Source organism: Mobula birostris, chromosome 4, assembly GCF_030028105.1.
Source record: "Mobula birostris isolate sMobBir1 chromosome 4, sMobBir1.hap1, whole genome shotgun sequence".
Classification (NCBI taxonomy): Eukaryota; Metazoa; Chordata; class Chondrichthyes; order Myliobatiformes; family Myliobatidae; genus Mobula; species Mobula birostris.
In genome coordinates this window covers 160,928,455-160,940,609 of record NC_092373.1, presented here as the reverse complement: position 1 = coordinate 160,940,609, position 12,155 = coordinate 160,928,455, and the positions used below count along the sequence as shown (strand labels likewise).

The 12,155-nt window shown below is 41.6% G+C and overlaps 1 protein-coding gene and 1 long non-coding RNA gene across 13 annotated transcripts in view; one reads left to right on the top strand and one right to left on the bottom strand.

Annotated features, from left to right (window-relative positions):
* psd3l (pleckstrin and Sec7 domain containing 3, like) overlaps window positions 1-12,155 on the bottom strand; it is a 532,485-nt gene that overhangs the window by 208,621 nt on the left and 311,709 nt on the right. The window contains exon 1 of one of the 7 annotated variants that reach the window (XM_072256355.1): window positions 3,435-3,943. The exons of 5 other annotated variants lie outside the window; for them this stretch is intronic. The gene's annotated coding sequence lies outside the window, so the exon portion shown is untranslated. Of the gene's footprint in view, window positions 1-3,434; window positions 3,944-12,155 lie in introns of those variants that run through there. One more of the 7 variants, XM_072256357.1, reaches the window with a different exon arrangement.
* LOC140196706 (uncharacterized) overlaps window positions 2,042-12,155 on the top strand; it is a 56,336-nt gene continuing 46,222 nt past the window's right edge. For 3 of the 6 annotated variants that reach the window (XR_011885780.1, XR_011885784.1, XR_011885781.1), the window contains exon 1: window positions 3,457-3,650. This is a non-coding gene — a long non-coding RNA (uncharacterized lncRNA). Of the gene's footprint in view, window positions 2,126-3,456; window positions 3,720-12,155 lie in introns of those variants that run through there. The other 3 variants (XR_011885785.1, XR_011885783.1, XR_011885782.1) reach the window with 3 other exon arrangements.

Below are 12,155 nucleotides of genomic sequence, written 5' to 3'. Positions count from 1 at the left end.
AAAAATTAGGCTTAAGGTCAGAGGGAGAAGATTTAAACGGCACCCAGGGGGCAACTTCTTCATGCAGAGGGTGGTGTGTGTATGTGGAACGGTTGCCAGAGAAAGTGGTTGATACAGGTACAACAACAACATTTAAAAAACACATGGATACGAAAGAGTTAAAGCAACATGGAACAAACAGAAGTAGCTCAGACATGTTTTCGGCTGAAGGGCCTGTTTCCTGGCTGCGTAACTCTAAGCCTGAATATTGGAATGACAAATTAATGTAAGTCTCGTAGCATTACTTGATGTTCATCAAGGTGAAAAAAGTACAAGTCATAATCTGAAAGCTTAATTCATATCACTCTATGAGATGATATACAAAATCCAAGCTAGTGGAGTATTTAGGGAGAACTGCTCTTCCACTAGTAGTAGTAAGAGAAACGCAAATTTTCAGATGAAATATTAAAACCTGGGGGTGGAGACTGATTCTCCACCCAGCCTCGAGTAGACGTCAAAGTTCTAATTATCATTTCAATTTTTTCTGTTGGAATGAGTTTTGTGCAATGAACTTGATACAATAGACAATGTACTTCATCAATAGCCTACATGAAAGGCCTTAACCCAAAACATCCACCATCCATTTCTCTCCACAGATGAAACCTAACTGACTTCCTCTCTCATTTTTGTCTCAGATTTCAGCATCTGCAGCCTGTGTCTCACTAACCGATCAACACATTGAAACCCATAAAACATTTCTGTGAACAGCTTAGTTCCATTTTCTGTATATAAATAGATTTTGTTGCACTTTTTGCATAAACTCATCTTGAATGACTCTATTTAAATCCAAAGTTTTTTTCTCTCTCTCTCTCAAGAAAGAGAAGTGTTGTGGAAGGCATAGGCAATCAAATGTTTGTGGGGAGTGGTGGGAAGGAGGAAGAAATAGGTTCTGTTTCTGCTTTACAACATCACTAAATTCTGGGTTTACCAGCAGAAAGCCATATCATATTATAGATACCTTATAAATGATACATAGTAATATCTTAGATTTGATTTAGGTATTCTTCAATGCAAAACTCCAAAATGAAATAAACAAGGAAGAGAACAGGGGAAGTCAAGAGGATGGAGAGATTGGAAAAGTGGGCAGTTGGAAGGCAAATGTTGTCTAAGAGGCAGCAGGAAGTAAATAATACAATTTGTAAAGGGATGAGGGAATAGAGAGATCCTAGGATGCATTAAACTAAAAGGAGCAGACGTTGGATTTACTAATAAAACAAAAAAAATGAGAAAGCAAAGAACTTAAGCTGAAATTTCATAAATCACTTACCTTAGTTGCTCAATTATTGGCACCACAGTTCAGGATGAATGACTAAGCCTTAGACATGCTGCAGTTGACTTACTAAAATGGATTTAGGGATTGGAAGGCTAGGTTGTGCACAGCCGGGCAGGGAGAGTACGGGGAGATTAAGGTTAATCAAAATTTTGAAGCATTTTTATAAAGTAAGTGAAAAGCCATTCCCATTAGGAATCCCATTGATTATATCTTTAAGGTCATTGGCAAAAGGAAAGAAGACTATTTATGTCTAAGCAGCAAATTGTAATGATCTGGAATGTAATAACTGAAAGGCCAGGGCAGTATCAATAGTGACTTTCGAACTTTAATTATATACATGAAAATAAATTTGCTGACTCCAGGAAAAAGAGCAGGAGAGTCGATTGCTCCTGTAAAGAGTTGTCCTCCTGCATTATGTAATACCACAATCATTCATAATCTGCACCTTAGGTGGGAGATTTACAAGTTGTACAGAGGGAAAGCTATTTTTTGGATATTTCAAACTACAGAAGAACAGATATTAAAAACAGCAGTAGTGATCAGACCAAACAAAGGGTTCTAAACAAATTACACAAGATACTCTCATTTGTTCCTGATGATTTTTGACAAACTTTCAACAAACACCCTCAAGGGGTTCAGATTCTCAAGTGTCCAATCTATCAGGCAAGGTCACAAGATGAGCTCGGCTCTGTCCAGCCATGACATACGTGTTCAGCTTCATGCTGCCAAACCAAACCCCACCACTGCACAGAGGGGAAATATAGAGCAACTTCTCCAGCTGAGACCCCTGCTGGGAATGCAGAACCACATCAGGTAACAACTTAATGTTATACAACAATTTATTATTGTAGATTTAACACAGCAATAGCCTCTCCCATGGCACATTACAGGAATGTGAAACAAAAAGATTGATGGTGGCCCACACACTTTGGTCAAGATCGAGGTTTCAAGCAATTTGAAAGAGGCAGAAATTTTAGGAAGGTCTTGGTAGCACAAGCCACAGCCACCAATAGTGGTGTGATTACAAATGGGGGATGATGAAAAACCAAGTAGTATAATATCTCACAGGGATATCAAAATGGTGGAGGTATGAGAAAAACGGGGAGTGAGGCCCCATGGAGACATTTGAGAACAAGACTGAGAATTTTAAAATCAAGCCAGGAGCATATGCAGGAATTTAAAATGTCCTGGTACTTGGAAATGTAACACACCCATTCTAAATATACCAAGACAACGTACGTCTCCAACAGGGTTACACATTTCTGGACTATTAACTGACAAGGGAATCTGGGCTCCTGCTTGTTCCCTTCCCCTTGAATGCACTCCTGCAGCATGTTCACTTGTCAGGCCTTGGCCAAGGAGAACAGCCACCTGGCTAAAGTGAATCTCAAAAGGTGAAGGTAACTGTATAAAGCTTTAAGCCGGTTGCAGGAGAGGTTTACCAGGATACCGTTTGGGTTAGAGAGAATTAGCTTTATCAGGAAGATGGACAAACTTGGGTTGTTTTCCCTGAGCATCACAGACTGAGAGCAGGGGGAAGTTTATGAAATAATGGGAGTCGCAAATGGAATAGCTCTCCACAGACCACCCCCCCCCCCCCGTGAAAATGCCAAATTCTAGAGTATAGCTTTAAATGTGATCGGGTACATTTAGAGGGCACGTGCAATGTTTGAGGGATTTAGACAGACAAACACCTGAACAGACAGGGAGCAGAGGTAGATAGATCACGTACATGGAGAGTGCATCAGTTTAATGTAGCGACATAGTCGGCACAGAAATTGTGGGCCAAAGGGCCAGTGTTGTATTGTTCTATGTCGTCTCCAGAATGGAGAGAATCCGGAATGTAAAGTGTTAAAAAGGAGTTACTAGCAGCTCCGCGCTCGTTCTGTAGAAGAACGAGTAAAAATGAATATGTTGTTGTTTTTCCCCACTTAATTAAAAAGAAACCTCAACGTGTAACTCCGGTCGGGAGAATATAGGCGGCGAGAGTCACTGCCAACCTTGCAATGTGCACACATAACATTACAGCACGTTAGATGCACCTCATGGAAGAGCCGCGATTAAAGAACGCAGACCGCGTCGAATTACGGTGTAATACTCTCCTGTACTCCAGTGCACATACATTACATTCCCAGCATAAACTCGTCCGGGCTCAGACTCCTGAAGTGTCCAAACTCGCGCCCGCTCTCAGTGATCAGTCACTTTTTGTTTCTATGGAGTTTCGGCACCGGCGTGAACCTTAACAGCACCACATAAAACCCCACCTCTGCTGGTAACACCCGTGCCGGAATTCAGCAAGAGATCAACGGAGAAACAGTCCAGTCCGGCTCCCCACAGGGTAAGGAGATACATTCCTTCAAAACTTCCTCAGCACGGACGTGGACTCTCTTTTTCTGGAGTTTCAAATGTAAGGAGAGAGTTGGTTGCAGTTTTTTTTAAAGTTATACTTTAAAGCTACGGCCCGAATTCAGATCTGTAACTTTGACGAGGTCGGCAATACTCCCCCTTGCATTAAAGAGTGGAAATGTTACCACGTGTAAGGAAGGAGTCACAGTGCATAACGATCACTGAAGCATGCCTTCATTTCTTTAAAAACTGCAGCTTCAAGCTTGCAATCCAGCTGTGGTATATCAGATGAGGAAAGGGTGTTCCCACAGTCCAGTGTTGCCTTGGGCCTCCCATGACCTGGGACTAAAGATCCACTGAGACCCTCCCCTCCCACCATTCAGTCTCCAACTCATATTACTCCTGTCGACGGTGAAAGGCTCCTTGATGCCAGTGGTGACATCAGCGCTGGGAGGCACCCTACCCGTTGCTGCTTGGCGACCCCCACTACAGTGTCAAACCCTATTTTTCGTTGGGGTCAGTGCTTGGCCACATGTTGGAGCTGTTCAAGGTGACAGGCGGCGGCTCTCGCGTCTTGCCCTGAACAGCTGCCACGTTTGACTGAGGTTGGTCGTACAGCTGGCCTCCCATCGCTGCTGACCGGCAGACAAATTTGGTTCCAGCCTGCCTGAGACAGTCAGGCTTGACCAGCTGATCAAAGAGCTCCTGACAGAGCTCTCAGTGGAGTATTGCATGCATTAACCCTTAATGACCCAGTCACTGCTCATCTCAAGCATGTCATCCAACAAGATACTTTCTTCAAGTTGTAAGGTAACGGTGACAATGCAGTGGAATAATGCAGAGTTGTGAACATAGTTCATCACACTGCAGAATCAATATTCTCCTCCACAGACTATGGAATTGGTCTATTATTTTCACATGTCTGTGACAGTGTAAAGCTCATCTTGCATCCTATTCATACAGTTCAATTCGTTAAACAGTTCATTGAGTAGAACGTGGTAAAATAATAACAGAATGCTGAATGAAGTGTAACAGCTACAGAGCAAGTGCAGTGCAGGTAGGCAGTATGGTGCAGATCAGAACAAAGTAGATTGTGAGGTCAAATGTCCATTTTATTGTACTAGGGAACTATTCAATAGACTTATAAGCTGTCCTAGAACCTGGAAATTTGTGTTTTCAGGCTTTTTTGTAACCTCTGAATGGGGGAAGAGGAGAAGAGAGAATGTTCAGGGTGGGTGGGATCTTTGATTATGTTGGCTGCTTTACTCAGGGAGTGAGAAGTATAGACTGAGTCCATGAAGGATATGCTGGTTTCCCTGAGGTGCTGAGCTGTGTCCACAACTTAGCAGTTTCCTGTGGTCACAGGTAGAGCTGTCGCCATGATAAGCCATGATGAATCCAGATAGGAAGCTTTCTATGGTACATCAATTAAAAAATAGTAAGGATCAATGAGGGCATGCCAAATTTCTTTAGCATCCTGAGGAAATAGAGGCATGGTGAGCTTGCTGTGTACATATTTGATGCTGTATTCTCTCCACTTGACTGACTATAAAAAGTTTTCTGGCATTTTGTAGCGATTGGGAATGCCACATAAATGAAAATCTGCCTTTCTTTGCAGGTTTGTTCTTTTCTAAGTGTTGAGTATGTTGACAATTCCTGTAATCCAGGGGTTCCCAAAATTTTTTATGCCTCAGAGACTGAGGTGTCTGTGGATCCCAGGTTGGGAACTCCTGCTGTAATCAAATTCTCTAAATGGGACATTAATTAATTTGAGCCACTATGACTATGCTGAGCAGTGCAGACCATCTTCCAGGATTCGTTACGGGCCTCTCTGGAAATACTCTGCTCAAAATTGCTCTCTAAAGTACACTATGATTGTCTGATTAAAGTATGGAAGTTTATTTATGATGATAGATAAGTCTAAAGTAAAGCTGACTACTCATCTCAGGTGTCAATGACGGTTGGAAAGACCTGCCATCCAATACTTTTAATTGTGTGAAATAACTAATGCTCCGATCAGAAGATTGGAGTGTGTTAACTATAAGGAGAGGTTGGACAAACTTGGATTGGTTTCTCTGGATTGTCAGAGGTTGAGGGGCAATGTGACAGAAGTAAATAAAATTACGACATATGGATACAGTAGTTGGAGACTTTATCTCAATGTGGAACTGTCAAAAGCTTGTAGGAATAACTTGAAAGTGAAATGGATTATAGACTCAGCCAGTTCCATCATGGGCACAACCCTTCCCACCAATGAGGACATCTTCAAGGGGCCATGCCTCAAGAAGGCAACCTCCATCACCAAGGACCCTAACCATCCGGAACACGCCCTCTGTTCAGTACTAGCATCAGAGAGGAAGTACAGCAGCTTGAAGACCCACAGTCAATGATTTAGGAACAACTTCTTCGCTTCTGTCATGGGATCTCCAAGCAGTCCATGAACACCGTTTCGTTATTCCTTTTCTTAGCACTATCGACATATTTTTGAAATATATAGATTTTTGTCTTTGCACTGTACTACTTCTGCAAAACAACTAATTTCATGTCGTATGTTGCTGATAATAAATCTAATTTATGATTCCGAACCTGGAATGTTTAAAGACATTTGTGAGGAAAGTTTTTTTATGGTAAATGCCTGGAACACTCTGCAAGGTGGTTGTAGAATATGACACCAACATTGAAGAGGCGTATTGTACAAACAGGAACATGATCAGGCATGGATTAGAGGGATATCACAATCAGGTGACATATCACCAACATGTGATGTGAAATTCGTTAACTAGTGATCATGTGAAGGCAGATAGGATAGTTTAGATTGGCACCATGGTCAGCACAGACATGATGGGCCAGAGGGTCTGTTCCATGTTGTACTGTTCTATGTTCTGACACTTTATCTCTAAGAGTAATGGTCAGCGTTTTTCATAGTTTATCATTAGTATTATTTACTTCAAATGGATTGATAAAAAAATTTTGTTAGCATATTGGAGTCAACAATAATTGCAATATTGGGCATCCCCTATTTATAGAAGTTAAGCACAAGCAATAAACAGTGCCACTTGGTGCTAAGTAGTAGTAGTAGTGGTGGTATCTGCTCTAGTGGCAATTAACTAACCACAACCAAAACTATACTCTCAATCTCAGCTGCTCTTAGATCAAATGTCATCATATTAATCCCATGTTGCACATGTACAGTGATGCAACTGTGCAGGATCGCTTTACTAGGGCATTACATTAATGAAAAAGTTGATAAAGCAAGAACGTTGTTCCATGCATTTAAATTAGTAAACTGGATGGCAAGGAAACATGAATCGAATGGATATCAGTGGGATTTACATCTGACTCTTTACAGGAAGGAGTATTTTGCCTTTTTTTAAGATTTAAAACATTAACATTATTTGTCACATGTGCATTGAAATATACAGTGAAGTGTGCCATTTGCGTCTAAGATCAACAGAGACTGTTGATGTTGGGGGATGTGCTGGGGGCAGCCCGCAGTGTCACCATGCTTCAGATGCCCACATAGAATGCCCACAACTTGCTAAACCTTACTAGCCCGTACGTCTTTGGAGCGTGGGAAGGAACGAGAGCATCCAGAGGAAACTCACACAGTCAGAGGGAGAACGTACCAATTTCTTACAGACAGCACTGAGAATTGAACCCCGATCGCTGTCACCATGCAACCGTCCTTTCTCCTTGTCCTTAACAATTCCACAGTTTTCTGTTGACTGGGTTTACTAACCTGCTCCAAAGCAAAGAGCAACGTGTCAGTGTTATCCCCACTGTGTGTTATACATGAACAACAGTCAGAGTGTTTCATTTATAACCTTACACCGGTTTTAGGCTATACTGATTCAATACAGAGCATTGAGTAGTTGGGGATATGTGGAGTAGTTGTGGTAATTGGCTTGGATATATTGGTTTAATCAAATAAGCATCCAGAAAAAGTAAGGAATAGAAGACTGCATGGATAGGACCGGTTGAAGCAGGGTGGGAAGAAGATTATGTGGCTTTGTCTTTGTGAAACTTTTCTATGTAGACCAGGCCGAACAAAACAATTCTCGAGAGGAAGCAAAATGTACAAAACTATTCAATCACTCTGATCAAAATCCTGACTTTGGCTTCACTATAAAGATCTAAAGCACTCTGGCTTATTTGCTGAAGACATATAATTACACCACAGCTCTGTAATAAAGCACAGAGAGGGTCACAATGGGCAACTCAATACTTGGCTGTGTAACTCGAGGACTCACTTACCCAAACGAGACAGACTCGGGCAGTGTATTTGATATCCTTTACTGGAGAATACTCTTGCCATCCTGCCCTAAAGCTAATCCTCCAGCTAATTTGTTCCCCAAGTTTTTCCTGCCTACAAGATATCAGACAAGGCACATTAAGCCAACTGAACCACAGAGACAGGTGTTCTTCTCTCTAAGACACAGTATGCATAAACCAAAGAAAATGTAATATGGTTAAACCATTGAACAAAATTACAGAAAGGTGATAGACAAATTTGGAGATATCAAAATTCAAGCACTCTCTTGAAAAGCAGCATCCATGATCAAAAGATGCTTACCACCCAGGCCATGCTTTCTTCTCATTGCTGCCATCAGGTAGAAGGTACAGGAGCCTCAGGACTCACACCACCATATTCAAGAACATTTACTACCCTTCAAACATCAGGCTCTTGAACAAAAGGGGATAGCTACACTCATTTAAGGACTATTTTATCTTGTTATTTCATGCTCGTTATTTATTGCTATTTGCTTGTATCTACATTTGCACAGCTTGTTCTCCATTGACCATGTTCACAGTTCTATAAATTTGCTAAGTATGCCTGCAGAAAAAGAACCTCCAGGTTGTATGCGGTGATATGTATGTACTCTGTTAATAAATTTTACTTTGAACTTTGAGCTTCAAGAGTCAATATGAAGGAGAAAGAGAGAGGTGGAGGAGATTTAGACAAACAGAGTCAAAGGGACAGAACATCACAGACAATTAAAGTTAAGGGAAAGAGAGAGAGAGAGAGTGGGGATAATGAAGAAACCACTGTATTCAAAGGGATGGCCAGAGCATCCACCTGAAAGGGAATCGGCCACTTTTGCAAAATTATCTGCAGTTGGGTAAGAGTGAATTCTCATTCAGGAGTTCTGAACGGAACCAGTGATGCAATGTACTGCTGGTACCACACTGATCTCAGTACAACTTCAAACAAGAAAACCTGATTATCTAACACTCAGGTCACAAGTCCACGGTTCATGAACTGTGTTCTTAAGCTGTGCACTCATTGACTCGCAGTTGCTATCCTAGCCACTGTACCAGGGAAGTCATTTCAGCATGTTTTCCATCAGGAGAGTTACAGACCAGCCAACTCAGTTCTTAGTAAATGATTCAATAAAATCCTTGGTACTCAAGCATGGCAGAAAAGAACATTTCACACCACTGTACAATTTGTGTTGTAAGGTTATAGAAACATAGAAAACCTACAGCACAATACAGGCCCTTCAGCCCACAAAGTTGTGCCGAACATGTCCCTACCTTAGAAATTACTAGGCTTCCCTATAGCCCTCTATTTTTCAAAGCTCCATGTACCTATCCAAAAGTCTCTTAAAAGATGCTACCGTATTCACCTCCACCACCGTTGCCGGCAGCCCATTCCAAACACTCACCACTCTCTGAGTAAAAAACTTACCCCTGACATCTCTGTACCTACTCTCCAGCACCTTAAACCTGTGTCCCTTGTGGCAACCATTTCAGCCCTGGGGAAAAAGCCTCTGACTATCCAACGATCAATGCCTCTCATCATCTTATACACCTCTGTCAGGTCACCTCTCATCCTCCGTCGCTCCAAGGAGAAAAGGCTGAGTTCACTCAACCTATTCTCATAAGGCATGCTCCCCAATCCAGGCAACATCCTTGTAGATCTCCTCAGCACCCTTTCTATGGCTTCCCTATCCTTCCTGTTATGGTGAATTTGAAAGCAGGTCATGAAAGCAACGTTATTTTTTCCCCAATGGTTTGCTTCTTTTTAATTTTTTGTTATTTTTATAGCTAAGTTTGAATGTTTCAATACAATCTGCATTCATTCTGTTGTACAGAATATGATGTTGTGGTGGAAAAAACAACAGGGCAATGATGTAAAAATAGACATCTCTGAATATACCCATAGGCTGCATTAGCTCACAAAAGGATACTTGTGTCTCATCAGCCTTGGAATCCCTGGAGTAAACCACAGCAGGAATGAAACAAACTGAGCTTTTAGATAACTTCATGATGTCATCAGGTTTTAATGACCTCATCATGATCAATGCTAAAGAGATATTTCTTCTGGACCTAGCCCCAGAGTGCGTATTGATCAGCATGAAGACTGATCCTGGTGAGGATAACATTTACTGAATATCCCTAATTGAGTGGCTTGCTTGACAGTATCAGAGGACATACCAGGGGATTTGCAAGTCGTCAAAATTGGGGAAGGGAAGCAGAGTTTCTTCCCTATACTACCTTAGGGATGTGAATGGATTTTTAACCAAATCTAGTAGTTTCAGAAAATGGACGGTGGCACAACTAATACAGCAACTGTCAAATAATTTCAGTGACTAAGGTTCAATCCCATCCTCTGGATAGAGACTGCACATTTTCCTTATCACCACATGGGTCTCATCTATGTGCTCCAATTTCCTCCCATATTCCACAGAATTGTACGTTGGTAAATTAATTGGCCACGGTGAATTGTCCTGACTATGTAGGTGACAAATAGAATCAGCAGTGGGGGGGAGGGGGACTGGAAAACACAGAGGGTAAAATTGGATTCGTGTAAATGGGTGCTTGATGGTCATCAGGGCCAGTCTCCATGCTGTATGAACCTCTGGTCTACAGTGCTGGTGCTGTCTTAGTAATTCCAGAATTTATTTAATTAACTGAATTTAAATCTGATAAAATGCTGGAATTTGAAATTGCCACTGGGTGTTAGGCAAAGCCTTTCTGACCAATACACAGCCAGCTTTTTTGACTGACTATGCATCCTTGACTTGCACAGACCTTCAAAATGTGAGGAAGGCTTCTTCATCTCATTAACCAGAGAACCTTGGGCCAGCCGAGCTTTTGTCCAGTGCTGGCTCTGCCTCCACTCTCTGGATCTTAACGTGTCCATAACTGTCAGTAATCAACCAACATGACTGGTGACAGCAAACAATTACATTTAGGATGTCCTTGCAATTTTATAAGTAAAAAGAATAGTTAATTTGAAAGTCAATACAAAGCCAAAACAGACCTGAGGGTCCATTAGAAAGGATATTATATTTTGAACATATTATGTTGCTGTTCATATCAAAACAACATCCATATCTGAAATGCCTTTCCCAAAATCTGAAGGTTCAGAGTCCCTGAATTAATGATATGGTGTGTGGGATGGGTGTGGAGGAGGGTAGTTCATCTGAACATAGAATGCAATTAACCAAAATGTATTGTAGGAGGTATTTGAAGTGGAAGATGCAGCTCAAAATAGAAACAAAAGGCTGCTTTGCTGAGGAGACTATATTAAATTACATTGAACTACACCATGGAATTAAGCCACTTGATCCATTCAGACCACTTTATTCCCCACTCAAGTAGGGACTTAACTCCAGTAGTCCATATTATTTCAATATCTGTTTACTCCAGTTTTGTTAACCAGTCTATTCTTCAATGTTAATGTAGTCTCTGCTCAATCACTAACTCCATTTGTGAATTCCACAGCATATTCTGAACAGGAAAATCCTTTTTTCCAGCCCTCCAGGCTAAACCTCCCACACTCTAGTTTGTTCCTACTGTGTGCACCGTGGTTCTTGAACCCTCTACCATCTGCTGCCTTCTACCCAGTGATGGGGTCGGGTGGAGAGAACAAAGGGAATGTCTCTAAAATGGTGAAGACTGTGGTGATAGAGGTGCCAGTTGAGAGGGAGAAACAGAGAGTGAGATGATTTGTTAATTGCATAGGTCTGTCTGAATGAGAGGTAAACAAAAGAATAAAAATAGGGAGAGAGGAAAAAGGGATGGAACTGTGAGAATCAAAGCACTATAGATGCTGGCAATCGAAGAAGAAACTGAAAATATCAGGCAGTGTATATGTGGAGAGAGAAGCAGATTTAATCTGACAGATTGATTCTTCATTAGTTCTGGTCAGTACTGATACAAAGTAAACAGGATGGTAAACTGAAAATGTTGAACCCAAACCTATAATTGTGGCATGGTCGCCGATTGGTGGGCTGATCTCTACAACTCAGAGGCTAAATGCGAGCTCTCTGATATCTCCTCATGCCTTCCCTCTGGCCGATGACCCCTACCACTGAAGATCAGGCCAACACTCTCACTGGTCTCAATTTGCCTTGCGATTTTCTCACTTTACCTCCAGCCTCAAAGATGCCCCAACCAAAGTCTACCACCTCTTCAAGATCTATACACGTCATTATCCTGATAGACCAAATGACTGAGCCTAGTCTTGTCTCCTAGAACTTATTTCTTC